Source organism: Lolium perenne, chromosome 7, assembly GCF_019359855.2.
Source record: "Lolium perenne isolate Kyuss_39 chromosome 7, Kyuss_2.0, whole genome shotgun sequence".
NCBI lineage: Eukaryota > Viridiplantae > Streptophyta > Magnoliopsida > Poales > Poaceae > Lolium > Lolium perenne.
Window position 1 is genome coordinate 228,560,163 of NC_067250.2, and position 13,461 is coordinate 228,573,623.

At 41.5% G+C, this 13,461-nt stretch overlaps 2 long non-coding RNA genes across 2 annotated transcripts; one reads left to right on the forward strand and one right to left on the reverse strand.

The window, feature by feature from the left end:
- The first annotated feature begins 562 nt into the window (after positions 1-562).
- On the forward strand, positions 563-3,303 carry LOC127313860 (uncharacterized). The gene is made up of 4 exons (XR_007859225.2): positions 563-736; positions 823-1,055; positions 1,908-1,965; positions 3,092-3,303. It is a non-coding gene; the product is annotated as an uncharacterized lncRNA (long non-coding RNA).
- Positions 3,304-5,131: 1,828 nt separating this feature from the next.
- On the reverse strand, positions 5,132-6,531 carry LOC127312077 (uncharacterized). Its single transcript, XR_007858116.2, has 2 exons — positions 6,458-6,531; positions 5,132-5,472 (listed from the first exon to the last, which is right to left on the reverse strand). It is a non-coding gene; the product is annotated as an uncharacterized lncRNA (long non-coding RNA).
- Positions 6,532-13,461: the final 6,930 nt, after the last annotated feature.

Consider the following 13,461-nt stretch of genomic DNA (forward strand, 5'->3'; position numbering starts at 1 on the left):
AACATTCTGTATTTTGGGAAAATAAAAGAGAGATGATAATATGACTTCATCATGATTAATGTTGGATTTACTTTATATTTTAAATTTCATTTAAAAATGATTTATTTTGTATTTCGTGTATGTTTGCGTTTGTTTGAATTGATTGAGTGATGGATTAAGTTACACCCCAAAAATATAATTAGAAATAATGCATAAATAGCCATATAGGCCAAAATGTATAAATTTATTTATATATATATTGGATAGGAAATATGTTCATAACTAACATAAATTACTATTTTTTCGAATTATAAAAATTTAACAATTTCGTTTGATCTAATTTAAAGTTAGAAACATTTGTATAAGAGAGAAGGATACATGAAAAAAAAAAAAAAAGAGGCAGACTTACCTCACGTACGTGAAGCCACCTCGTATACGCACGCAAACCAGTGAGCCGGCTCAACCAAACCCACGACAGCACTACTCCTACGTTTTTCTTTCTTTTTCTTTTTCACGTTGACTGGGACCCACAGGTCGTCTTCATCCTCTGATCAGGAGTTTGATACGAACACGAGTTCGTTCCGTTCCGGCAAAATACTCCCGGATTTGGTTGTTTTCTTTGCCCCTACTTCACGAAAACTCCTCTACATAATCCCCGCAGCAACCTCTTTCGGTTTTTCGAAAAATGACAAACTCTAAACCACCCGAGAGCTAATTCCGATCTCGCCGGAGTTCATCGCTGCGAATTTGAAGACAGGTTTCGGGAGTTCTGGACGCGCCCTTCTCTGTCTAACCTTTCTATATCTATCCACCGCATCCTCCTAATCCTTTTCTCGTGTCCAGGGACGACTGAGTTAGACGCACGACGCTGCCGGAGTTTCGCCGGACTTCGCCATCTCCAGATGGGAATAGCAGTGGATCAGGACCACTCCAATGGGCGCCGTTGACGCACGCGATAACAGGGACGAGAGGAGAACCCCGTCAAGCTTTTCGTCAAGTCGGGGACGCGCACCAGTACACCGTCGCCTTCCACACCCGACCAGCGCGTCCATCTCCGTCGCCGTCTACCACGATCAGTACGTATCCGTAGAACCAGTAGCAGTGTTGCTCTGCAACGTTTTTCTTTCCTCTGCCTGTATGATGTGACGATTGAATCGATCAGTTCCAGTAGAGCTAGCTCCCTCTCCGATCAAAACTTTAAAATTTTATATCTATAAATCTAGAGCTCCGATTTAATTAATTCTTTTTGCGTTGGCTTCGTAATAAAATTCTCTATCCGCTGGTACTAATTTTTATAATTATAGATTTGTTTGAATTTGCGAGTTTAAGATCTGATTTTAAATTTGTTTTGGCTATCGTTAGATTTTCGTTCAGATTAAATACCATAGTATCTACCTTTTTTCTTAACATCGTGCACCGATCGAGTCGCAGCTGCGCTGAACATCAACTGAAGCCCTGAAGACAAAGCAGCCGGAGTCATCTATCTGGATCCAATGGAGAAACGTTCGCATGACGAGTTCTAAATCGCGGAAACACCAAATCTTTGAATATCATAGTTAAATAACTGTAACTCCGTTTTGATCGATTCTTTTTGCGTTAGTTTTATAATTTTAATATCTACAATATGGTGTTGGAATTTAGAATTTATGATTATAATAATACATCTGTTTGTAATTTTAGTCTCTAAACCTTATTTCAAACATATCTAAAGTTATATAAAAATCCTATTAATTTAATTCTTTTGGAAAATGATATTTGTGATGTACCTGCATGTTATAATTTTTGTAAATTGTTTTTGTGCAAATTTAAAATATTTTTGGAATTAAATCAAGTGTTACATGTTTTGGTAATTGTTTACACGTCATTGTTTTATTTAGCTCTTTATTTGCAATGGTTGTTTATTGCGTGTATATTTTTCTATGCGTTAGATTTATTCGGAGTGCGGAAAAGTTCACGAGGAAGAAATCATCATCAAATATTATTAAGGCAAGTTACACCTTTGTTCAAATTTTTGTCCCAAGTTTTCTATGCATGTCTTTTTCCTTCAAATGATTAGTATGCATGTGTAGGATGTTTTGGTAGATTTTACTTAAATGTTTTACAAGTTCGCGTGCTATTTTGTAGATTGCCATGAGTAGAAGTATTACTTAGAAATATTTCCACTTTATATCATGGCCATAGGAATCCCTAAATTTTTCTAAGTGCTATGCTTATGCTACGTAAATATCAAAAGGGGTTCGAAACAAGAAAATTTTCTAAGTACTTGAGCTCTGTTTATGAGCGCAACTTTTCTCCCAAAAGTCTCCTTCAAAATAAAACTAAGTTTTTTTCTGGGCGGAATGGTTTTGTCGGGACAACGAGTGTGGAGATTGGTGGAGGACTGCCGCCCAGGATCAAAGAAGTCTGCCATGTTCCAGATGTCAGAAGCTTCCAGTGCAACCACAATACAATATGAGCTCTTTCTTAGCTAAGTACTTAGTGGGAAACCTCGCCTGGGTACCGCCATTGGGAGGAATTTTGGGCACGGGCGGATCCGGAAGGTGGAGGGGCTGCTAAGGAAAAGTTTCGTCGTGACCTCGTCCTGGCCTTAATGAAGATGAAGAATTTTGGCAAAAAGGCTTGGTTGTGAATTGTGGGTAAAGAGCGCAACCTCTCGAGAGTGTTAACCTGATCGATCAGCCGTGTCCACGGTAACAGGACAATTTGAGCATCTGAAGGATGGAGCCTCTGAAGGATTTCCTCTCTCTTTTCAAAGGATTTTCAAAACCCTATGGCGTGTGTAATATCGTTCATAGGTGGGTTTTGGAGCCTTGGTGTGTAATATCCAAGTGCTCGGGACTTGGTGTGTCATATCCAAGTGTTAGGTTGATTTGGACACTTGGTGTGTAATATCCATGTGCTCCACTCGGCCAATATTATTTATCAAAGTTTTGCAAAGTAGGATAAAAGAATTTGTCTCTGTTTTTAAGTGAAAAATTGGCTTTATGCAAATAAAACTCAAGCCTCCTCTTGTTTGCCTTGCATGTAGTTCTAGTCAATTTTCCCCTTCTCGGTGTAATTTGCCATACATTCAAAGTATTGACCAAATGTATTTGGCTGCACTCATGTGCAGAATACGAAGGTTGAAGAAAGGTGCGCTAGGATCGCGGGTCTACACTCAATGAGCCTGTGGCGTTGATGGACTCAATTTATCTTAAGTTTTTCGTTGCTTTTATTTGAGCTAGCCTTTGGCTATGTAAGTTGTAATTATTTGTACTCTGGATTATTCGAATCGTGTAATAAAGACTTGTGTTTTACATGATAATTTATCGACTGTGAGTGCTAGCTAATGATCCAGGGACTAGCATGTTTAATCACAGGGACTTTGGATCCTACCAGATCCGGGGTCGTTACAGATGGTATCAGAGCACATGTTTACTGTAGGACGTGACCTTAGCCATGGAAAACCTTAGAACTAATAATTTCTAAGTAATTTTCGAAATACTCTAGTACTACTCATCTTCTATATTGAGTGAAAATTTCTAATCCCTTCTCTTTTCAAAATTTATAGTTGATCCATACCCACTTCAAGAGACTTTTCAAGATGATATCTTACACCAAGTCAGAACTACAATGTTCCCACCAATGATCAATAATCCGAAGACCTTTAAGTACTACTAGCAATGAAGGTGCGGCGGCACGCCGCACCGACGGTGTAATATGATGGTTCTGATATTTTTAAGACCATACTTGAATTTTGTTTTTGTTTAAACAATAAGATTTAAGATGGTTGGTAATGAAATTTGATGTGGCATACACTGAAATTATGTGCATAAAAGGTTAATCTTGAGGATCAAGTAAATTAGCAGGCATCAGAGGGACACAAAATTGTAGTCTGCTGAATCTACAGAATTCCAACTGGTTATAGGTAACAAGAGTATGACAACAACTGCTATGAAAGGTAACAATTGTATCATCAGCCGTTTGGGCTTTATTACTTTAAAGTTGGGCACTTTGTGCCTTATGTTTAAAAACTGCTATGAAAGGTAATTAGAAACAGGTGAATTCTGCAACTTTCTATGCCTGTGGCATCTTAGAGGCAAAAAAATTATGTATACAGAGTAATAGCAAAACTAAAGAGAACAATTCTCATATTGAGAGTTGGTATAACTTGTCTTCAAGGAACCTAAATAACTGTCAGACTGAAATAGCAGCTAGCTTCTAACTTGTGGCTAAGCACTTTTTTCATCATGGTTCTGCCCAGTCAGCCAGATGTGTCCAACAATCAAGAAGCACAGCAAAAGAATACAATCTACATTTTCAATCGATTTTCAAGTTAGATCTCAAACAATCGAGCAATTAGCAGTAAGAAGAATATGAAGGCACTCACAGTTGGGGTGATCCGGCGGAAGAGACGAGCCGCCGGCAGCCTGGAGGAGATAGCAAGGTACTTCCACTGGAGGCCGAGGGACTGGCCTTGGTCAGTTGTTGCAGTCACATATTATCATTCCACGGGCTGTTTTCCTTAGGTAATATAAAGGAGAAGTAGAAAAATAAGCAGTACCAAACTCCTAATCAGCAGATATTAACAACTAAATATATGCAACTACCTCACCTGTAGTTGAACTGATCTGTATTCATAGGAAACAAATTGTAACCATTATATGACCTTCCTCCTTTAAGTAGATGGTTAGATACATCATAGAACATGAAACGAATTATTTTATCAAGTTATTTTTCTTTGGTCATACAAAAGATTAGAAGCAAAAGAAGTAGTATCTAATCATGCGCTAATTAATACTAAATATCTCCGCGCCATATTTTTTTTATGAAAGGCACATAGCCCACACTTTTTATAGCGCGAAAAAATGGATTCAGTTTCTTGGTAGTGTGACAATATAGTGAAAGGAAAAAAAGTAAGGTAATGTGTAGAAAATAATTAGTCTTTCGACTATCATTTGATTTTATTTCAGTAGTGGGTATAAGACAACGATAATTGTCTTATTCAGATTCATCTAAATAGCAGATGACCACTTCGGTTTATATCAAGAGACATATGGACAAAGAGTAGTAGCATCTCAATAACAAATGACCAAGAGTTACCATGCACGTATAAATGGTCCAATGCAAAAATAAACAGATCAGGTGGAAAGTAATCTGCTGTTTGGCCACAAAATCCGAAGGAAAGTTTACCATCTAGTAAAGGTTGTTCGGTTGTTACAGATTTTCATCGGTGAATTATCAAGCAACACAAATGAAATAGCTGAATGAGCCGTAGGACAGCAATACAACCACCACCGGTTGCTAGCAAAATCAACAGAAAATTAGCAAGTACGTGTACATGCCTTGGTTCGTTCAATAAAAATTTGTTCAAACACAAGGGCCAGCTAGACGAATTACATATAGCTGTCGGAAACTTCGGAAACTTCAACGCAGAGTCCACATTCTCCAGCTGCTCCAAAGCTGGCACAAGGGTGGCACACGACCCATGCGTTGTCTTCACTGAAATGCACCCTTGAAACAAAGAAGAGACAAACTACATCAGTTGTCTGCATACACATGGTCAGACATAAAGTATACCAAATAATAACAATTACAGTGGCAGGCCACACATATTCTAGAGATATAACTCATATCTTTGTGTTATATTATATAGATTGTCAGACCGAGTAAATTAGATATCCGTCGAGACAAATACAATCAGAACATGTAGAGTAAAATCAATTTCATTAATTTGCAAAAATTCAGTTGAAACAGAGGATTTAGGACTTAGGAGAGTAGGCATAACTGACATTTTTGTCCTCTAAATCACTTCCATTACACGCCGAATAAAATGGTTCCTAAGCCCAAGTTTTATGGCATGTAAACATGAATTCAAAATTTGGAGAGCAGATTGTATTCACATGATTCAAAAATAACAAACTTGAAAGTTCTAAGCTGCACAAAGGACAAATATGAGATATGAAACAGAGAACCTTGTTAATTTATTAAGCCATAAATATTACCAACGCCGTAGAAGCTTGGCAGAGTGAGAGGGTGTTATAAGGTATTTAGCAGCCCTAAATTGATAAACTTTACTTTCAGTATACTGATAATGCAGGCATCACCACTACCTAATATTGAGCACGCAAAGGAACCTGAAAAACAGGCATCATAACGATAATGAATACATATTTGATGAGACAAACACATGATGTGCAAACATATATCTTCCCTTTTGCAGATACATAAGTGTTTTCCGCTTTCATGCATTTCTGAAACCAGAGGAAATAATATTCTCAATAGGCATTTGTAGGCCTGCAGGGACTGAAATAACTCATAAAAAAGTGTGCCTGACTTAATCTTTTGCCAACTCATAAATGGATGTCGTACAAATATGATCCATCTCTAAGATAGATTATCTCGAAAATCTAAGGAAATAACTTAGTGACCTGTCTGCCATAGAAGAATAAAAAGATCAATGGTGCTTAAAAAACATGGAGCAAAGCAATCACCTCACCTGCAAAACTATGTAGGAATCTCCATAACAAAATCGACCATAACCAGATTCTCCAGAAATAACTCAGTTCACCTGCCAACCAAAAGTAAAAAACAATTTTATATAGTTCAATACATCTTGTCCAAAGAGCATCTAAAAGGCCTAGTTGCACGGAAGTTTGATCATCTAAACACAACAAAACAAAGTTTCTTAACAAATAATGTCAATAAATGCCGGAACAATACTAACACCCTTTCTTAACAGTTTCCAGCAATACTCAGCCGCTACTTCTTGACAGCAAGCTGAAAGAGCAAAGCAACAGAGATCACTAAATGCTTGAACCTTGTAGTAGTACTGTAGTATGAAAACACACACTTTGATTAAGTTGCCTCACAATATATATATAATTAGTGTGCATGCATGCATTGGCCTACCATGCATGCATATTTATATATATATATATATATTTGAACATTCTTGGCGATTTCAATAATCTCTCATCTCTATTTCTCACTTTATCGATTGGTGTGGCCAGCGCAACGACACACATTATGCTTGCACTTTACGCGCAAAGGTGGGTGCCTCTAATAGTGCATGTCTGTGCACACTCGATCGATCTAGCTAGAGTTTTGATTAATTGTGTAGCACACTAATAAAAAAGTTGTAATTTAATTCACAACAAGTTATAATTAACCCTAACACATAAACCCTCTAAATAAACCATAAAACCCTATATAGCTAGCTATAGGCCAACGCCGACCCTTTATTAATTGCGCATCAAGTAGGCCAGGGGTCCTCGCGGTCCTCTAATTAAATATATGTGCCATTAACCCTAAACCCTAAACCGTATATATATATAGAAAACTAACCTTAGCTAATCAAACCCTCGTTAAAACACATAACCCCAAGCTAATTAATAACCCAATAATCTAATAAAACCTTGCTATATATATATAGCTAGTAAACCCTAGATTATATAACCCCAATTAATATATGGCCTATATCGATCATATATATATATATATATATATAGACATTATTGGGATTCATTAATTATATAATAAGTACTGATAATTCAATTAATTAACTTGAATTTTGACAAGGTCTGAAATGAAAACACACTTTAATTAATTTGCCTCACAATATATATAATTAATATGCATGCATGGCCTAACCATGCATGCTTATATATGTGTTTAATTTGGGGATTTCAATCGCTCTCTCGCCGCTCTCTCGTTGGTGGCCAACAACACACACATGCACTTTGTGCGCAAAGGCATGTGCCTCTAATAATGTGTGCGCAGTCGATCGATCTATTTTCATTAATCATAGCACACAAATAAAGAAGTTGTATTTGAATCCACACAACCCTAATCTAAAACACATAGCCCCTAACATGGCCTAATTAATTGACCCCTTCTCTCTAGCTAATTAGTGGAAATTGCACAAAATCAAAAGGGGTCCCTCACTAATTATACATATATATCTAGATTGTGATAAACTTTTGCCCCATATTTGGTGGATGGGTGCATCTTGGCATGTAAAACAATTAATGTTTGCAAATGGCATTGTCAAAATTTATGTACAAATGATTTCTTTCCATCCAAAGTGCATCAAATGGGAGTTTTAATGAAGAAAGTACAAATAAAACAGCTCAACATGCCTCCACATCCCGATTTTCACACGAAGTAGAGCATATTTAAAGGATAATTCCAGAGTGTTACTATTTTTCAAGCAACTTTGCTAATTTCCACCCACTCACATGACTTTATGTCGATTTAGCGAAAATAGGGCGAATTTAAACTACATGGGCGGGATAGTTTGAATTGTGCGCGCGGCAAAGGGAACCGCCTATTCCTCAACCTCGTGCACGGCAAATTACACACGCAACTCCATTAAACACCACCTACCGGGCGGCCCGGCCGCATGACCCCCCACCCACCCCTACACAACTTATCCCCGTCCGTGCGAAGAGCTTCCCCTCCCCGTCCCGTCCGTGCGAAGAAGAAGCTTCCCCTCCTCGTCGTTCTTCTCGAGACGCACCGGCGGTCATGTTGATCCACGGTAGGGCTGCTATCTCTAGCTCAATCATGCATCAGGCAAGACGGCCTAACGATTTATATTTTCTTGATGCTGCTAAAAAAAATCGTCAGTATGCTCGAACTAATTGGCAGTTTATAGTTTTCCGCTCGATTTGTCCTCGATCAATTTGTTCATTTGCGTGGGCATATAAAGTCAGTTCTGCACTCGATCCGTTAATTTGCTGAAATGCCATGGCAGAGTTTTGTACACCATCTGTTTGCTAAAATGTCGATGTGCATTTTTTTGTTTTGTACTCGACATGATTGCTGAAATGCATAATCATGTAGTATAGTTTTGTACTCGATGGATATACATTTCCTACTTCGCCTTAAATTAATCACCAACCATTGTATCTCATAATTAAACAGATGGACAGAACTTGGATACTGCATGGACACTTATGTTCCCCTTCATATATAAATGGTGTTCAACCCTTTATGGGGTTTATTAGAGCTCATGAAGGTCACAACCTGGACGTGTATTGCCCGCGCTGCACATGTATGAACAGTGAGAAGAGGCCTCACCATGTAGTGGAAGATCATTTACACATTTTTGGGATGGACCGCACATATGTTAGGTGGGTTTATCATGGTGAACCATATAATGATCCTTCAGCGGGAGAAACAGATCTTGCTCACACTGTATGTGTGCTGGCATATGTAGTTAATTATTTATATTGATGCTGCCGTTGTTTCGATCAATAGTTTGCATTGTTGTGCAAGGTTCTGTACTCAAATTTAAGTTGTTGCAGATGGATGGACGGGAAGGAGAGAAAAAGCGCTTGCTTCATGAAACGGGTTTCAGCTCTGGGACATGTGCTGTGCCAGATGAGAAGGTAAATATGTAAAACGGCATTTGTTCAGGTTGCATTCCTTAGATGTTTGTCTAATCTGTTGATGTACTAATTGCAGAAGCATAGAGTTGAAGAGGTCTCTCAGTTTGATGGGAGATTTGAAGATGAATCTCAGTTTGATGCACCTGTGGATGGTACTGATGACGAGCCATTCATAGACGAAGGTCCTGCACCTGAGATTATCCAGCCTACAGAAGGAGGCCGTGGACCGAGTACACAGCTTTGCGTTGAAGTGGATGCACGCCCAGACATCATCAGGGGCGTCCGGGCAGTCTCAAGACCACCCAGCCCTGATGCACCTGTGGATGGTACTGATGACGAGCCTTTCATAGAGGAAGGTCCTGCACCTGAGATTATCCAGCCTACAGAAGGAGGCCGTGGACCGAGTACACAGTTTTGCGTTGAAGTGGATGCTCGCCCGGAGATCATCAGGGGCGTCCCGGTAGTCTCAGGACCACCCAGCCCTGCTGCAAAATGTTGAGCTACTTTATGATTCGTACTCTTATGTTCTGGTGCTGTAGTATGTACTATCTTTGTTATGATTTGTAAGCCTTTGGCACTAGAACTATAATTAAGCATTCAGTGGATGATCGCATTGCAAAATTTGACACCCACACAATCAGTTCATCGTATGAGTAGTAGCACAATTACTTCTACAGCCAGTCCTGCCAGCGCATTAATTGGTAGCATGAAACACTTTCAGGCACTCCCCTCTGATTCATATTAATTGACTCAATTTTGTCTAGATATGGATGTATCTAGATGCATTTGTTAACTAGACTAACAAACTTGAGTCAGTTAATATGAATCGATATCTTCCCCAAGTCCTCGAGCAGCTAGTTTATTAACTCTGGACTCCAAGCCTCTCGCGGCAAGCCATCGACGAAGCTTTGACCAGATCTTGGCCCACTTTTTTTTTGCGAATAGCAAAGCTTTGACCAGTTCCTCTCGGGATACAGCACGCCGGTGAGCTTGCACGGTTGCCATGAGCACTTTTCGGTGGAACTTCCTCTGCAGCGCCCTCAAGCCGCCGCTGCGAGATAGCACGCAGTGCCCTCTAGCCGCCGCTGCGAGACAGCACGCAGTGCCTCGAGGTGGACGAAACGGACGAACTCGGGATCTCAGGGCGTGGGGTCCGCCTCGTCCCGGAACGATCTCCAGCGGGTTAACGAGGACATGCATGGCGGCCAGGGGATTTGGGGTTTTTTTGTTGTTGTTTGAGCTTGGGATTTGGGGTTTTTTCGGATAGGTGAGGAGGAACCGAGGAAGAGGAAGGAATAGCTCGCGTGCTTGGCGCGTGGCAGTGTGCTTAAATTTCAATTTTTTGTGAATGTTTCATTTCCCCGCTACAATTCGGGGGTTTTCTTGACGCACCAATGCGTCCCGCCGGGCAGGTTCAAGTGAATTTGGGGTGCCACACTATGGGCCCCAGTTTCAGTGAGACATGTAATGACTAGTCACATCAGTAAGTTCACTGTGTAATAAAATATGTTACCCCTCCCCTTTATGTAGCCCCCCTTGTCTCTCCCGATCGAGTGCCGACAGCCGACGGATGCAAGCCGCTAGCTCGATCCCCTCCTTTCGCCTCCACCGTCCAGGCATCCAGCTTGGAGGGGCAAGCTGCATCTAGACCAAGCGGATTAGGTAGTACTCTACTAGTAATGTTCTATCCTTTCTCGAGATCGGTTCCTTTTTCCTCACCTCGATATCTTGCGCATCTATTTCCTATTCTGGGCGAAGGGGTGTCTTTCTGGTCACCCTTGCGCTAGGAGTGATTGATGGGGATGGGGGTGGGGGCGGGGGCTACCTTTTCTTGGATTGGGGTGTTCTTCCTTTATTTGTCGACATTTGCAACCCTTGTAGTCTCTGCTGATCCTCAATGTATCTTTTATCAGCTTGTACAGGAAAGGGAAGGCCTCGGTGGTGGTGTGGGGGCAATGGTGACATAGGCATCCCAAATGGGCATGCCGAAGATAGTACCCGGGGTTTACTGAAGGCCCACTACCCGAAGAATAAGAAGATTCGGGAGCCCAAGATATATCAAGGAAAGTCAAGAGTTGTAATAGGAAGTGTTATCTGTAATCTGGCGGGATGAGTTAGAAACCGTCCCGGACTCTGTAACTTGTATAGCACGAATCCCTCGACTCCACCTCCTATATAAAGGGGGAGTCGAGGGACGAAGAAAGAATCGAATCATTGTCTACAAACCCTAGTTTTCATAATCGTCGAGTACTTTTCGGCTGAAACCTTCGAGATCTACTTACCCTCTACTTCCAACTAAACCCTAGCCTACAATCCATAGGCATTGACAAGTTGATACCTTGTCAATTGGCGCCGTCTGTGGGAATTAGAGGCGTAAGGATCTGATCTCGATGGCACGTTCAAGATCTTCGACATCATCAACTGCAAGCAATACAATGGATCGAGGTAAACAGATCGCTGCTGGTCTTGTCGATTTTGTTCCTCACCCACCCTCCCGTTTGGATGCATATGCATATCTGGCGGAGCCCATGGAGATGACGTTCGGAAGGTTTCACTTTCGCGTCGAGAAGGAAGGATCGTATCGTGTCGAGGTTCCGATTTCGTCGGGATCGTCGAAGGTCGATTCCGATTTTTCAAGCTATGCGTCGTCAACCGAGTCAGGAGAAGAAGAAACTTCGGCGACACGCTACATCAACACCAGAACAAGAGAGAAACTCGCCAAGATCTTCAACGACATGTCGTTTGAGTCATCTGCGGACTCATATATAAGCGATGGCTCAAGCGATGTCGACAGTTACGACTTCATCGACAAATCTCTCACAGCGGGCAAGGTCTTCATCAATCTCAACGATGATGTCACCAAACCTAACATAGATCTGAGTACAAAGTATCATCAGATTTATGCCATTGAAGAGCAAGAGGAAACATCTGAGGCTTTCGACAGTTTGGGAAATCCATACGTCGATCCCTCCAATCTGCGCCAAGGCCTGGGCAACAAATACGTCGGGCCAGAGCCGCGAGACAGAGTTCAACTTCCGCAAGCAGCGTGGGACAGAGCCGCGAGAGCTATGAACGGTACAGAACCAATGGCTACCACAGCCACACCAGAGGAATTACAAGCATATCAATATAGGCTCGCACGAGCTGCCAGGGAATTGGAAAAACAGACGTTGTTGAACGGGAGGAAGGAGGCAGCTTGCATCCGGCAGAGAAGGGCAGATCTGAGTCGACAATCTAGAACTTCGGGTGATAGCCACAGGGAGGCTCGGAACAGAGGAAGATCAAGGTTACAACACATACCCGAAGCAGAAAGAGAGCACTTGGTTCAAAACCTCGACATGTCCTTTATGTCGATAGACACAAGAGGAAACATTATCCCTAAGACACCAGAAGCTGGGTATATGGCGACACAAGCTTTTATCCTCGCGTCTAAACCACCTCCAGGTGATCCAAGGGAAACACTATACAATATGGCGATAGCAGGAGTTGGAGCTATGGGGACAGCGTTCGTTTCAACGCCTCCCGAAGGAACAGCAAGGCAAAATAGTCCACGACCTGCAGCAGCAACGGCGGCAGCCCCTGAAGGACCAAGTGGAGCAAGAGATACGGCAGCACAAGCAAGAGTCGACAGAGCACGACAAAGCAGAAGGGATCATCGGCAATCTCCGGAGCTTAACGACGAAGATATGTGCGGCTTGCCATGCTTCACGAGGAGAGTCCGAAAAACTCGAGTCCCTTCAGGATTCAAGCTACCCGACAATTTCAAAAAGTTCGACGGCCTTCAAGATCCAGAGGATTGGCTAGTCGACTATTTGGAGACGGTGAAGCTGACAGGAGGAACCAGGGCAACAGCTATGCAAAGCATCCAGGTACATTTGAGTGGAGCCGCACGATCTTGGATAAAGAAACTCGCTCCAGGATCCATCGACAGCTGGGAAAGTTTCGAGGATGTGTTCGTCAAGAACTTCAGATCCACGTGCAAAAAACCCGCGTCGTTAGAGGAATTGAGAGCATGTCGACAAAAGCCAGATGAGCCAATGAGAAAGTACATCCAAAGGTGGAATATCATCAAAAATTCAGCAGAAAATATATCTGACGAGAGAGCGAT